Source organism: Enhydra lutris, unplaced genomic scaffold (assembly GCF_002288905.1).
Source record: "Enhydra lutris kenyoni isolate GAN:26980312 unplaced genomic scaffold, ASM228890v2 scaffoldscaffold3, whole genome shotgun sequence".
Lineage (NCBI taxonomy): Eukaryota > Metazoa > Chordata > Mammalia > Carnivora > Mustelidae > Enhydra > Enhydra lutris.
The window spans coordinates 5,178,725-5,180,454 of NW_019154087.1; the positions used below are offsets into that span (position 1 = coordinate 5,178,725).

Here is a 1,730-nt window from a genome sequence, read left to right on the forward strand (position 1 = left end):
ATCCAACTCTGTGTGTTTACCCACCACAAGCCGAGCCTTTGGTCCAAAAAGACTCAAGAGCAGTGATACTCTCAGCAAAGTCATTCCCAAGTCCAATGCCCAATGGCAGCAGGAGATGGGAGCCAGCACAACCCCCACCACAGTTTCTGCACACAATGACACCTGCTGGGAGAACAGAACATAACTGGAAAATTACAGAAGTATTGAAGAACATGAAGAACAGAAAAATGGGCAGAAGGGAGGAAAGGAAGAGGTGGTCTGAGTTCAGCAAGGTATATTAAGGTCCACAGTTGCAGAGGGACTGAACTTACAGAGCCAAGAATGTCCCAGAGACAGAACACCATGACGGGTGTATGTATTCTTATGTACAACTTCAGCTCCAAATTTCAGCCTGCATACATCCCACCTTGAAACTCTGTGTTGTCAAGGCCCCTGATGGCCTCCACTGCATCCTCCGTCTGCTCCATGTGTGGGAAGGCATAATCTCTCACAATGTTACATCTGACCTGAGCCATATGGTCCATTTGACCTGGACCATATGCCTCAGATTTTGCCTGAAGCTGTTTTTTAATACAGGTGGGACCAGTGTTGCTCACATGCAACTCTGTGGAGGTCTTACTCTCATTCTTATTGGCTTTCATGTTGATGTTCCCCCTGTGCAGCTTGTAGGGCTCAGGTTGCTTATGGTTCTTTAGCTGCCACCTTGTCCTCTATGTGCCCAAAGCTGTAGTTCTTATTTATTTGTTTATTTATTTATTTATTTGAGAGAGAGAGAGAGAGAGCGCATAGGAGTGGAGGAGGACAGAAGGAGAGGGAGAGAGAATGCCAAGCAGACTCCAGTGTGCAGTGGAGGCGGGGCTCCATCCTAGGACCTTGAGATCATGACCTGAGCAGAAAGGAAAAGTCAGGGGCTTAACTGACTAAGCCACCCAGGCACCCCACCCCCCAAGAGTGGTAGTTTTTGATTCACATTCCAGCACCTTCCCATACTGCTCAAAGAGTGAGCAGATCTGGTTTGTGGCCTCCTTGGGCAGGTTTCCAATGAATAGCTTCATCTTCTGGACAGGGTCCATAGGGAACTCAGCAGGGGCTCTTCCTTGTGGTACAGACATTTCTGACAAAACGCTAAAATGGTTGCAGCAGTGACTCTGGGTAGAAGCTGCTATCATTTTAGATGGGCAAGTAATCAGGTCAACCTGGATTTAGATTACACAATGACATCATATCAATGCAAGAATCAGTGCCTAAAGCTGGACCAGTTAGGTCATTCCTTTGTACCAACATTGGGCCCATTATAGGGGAGAAATTGGATATTTTCTTACTGATACTTGAACTTGTCTGTACTTTAGTCTTCTGTTGGAAAGATTGAAAGGAGCAGTTTTTTAAAATTATTGAAAACCTAGAATTTTAGCCTTAATAAGGCTTATAGTCTGTTGTCTTGGAATTTACTCCTTTCTTTTTATAAACAAATATCTTTCATCATTATGAAATTTTAATTATTAATATTTTAAGAAAATGTATTTTTTTTTCCAATTTGGAACTTGGAAAACTAACCATTTGAAAAGAACTTATGACAGAATAAATTTGTCTCTTTTCAAGTTGATTGAAAGAAAGAAATTAGTGTGCTGGCATAGAAGAACTTGTGGTTTTCTAGAAAATACAGAAAAGAGCCATAGCCTTAAAAAAATGTGTGTGTGTGTGTGTGTGTGTGTGTGTGTGTGTGTATTTTG

At 42.6% G+C, this 1,730-nt stretch overlaps 1 pseudogene; it reads right to left on the reverse strand.

Moving 5' to 3' along the window:
• Nucleotides 1–386: 386 nt before the first annotated feature.
• Nucleotides 387–1,169, reverse strand: LOC111155981 (annotated as a pseudogene).
• Between the last annotated feature and the right edge of the window lie 561 nt (nucleotides 1,170–1,730).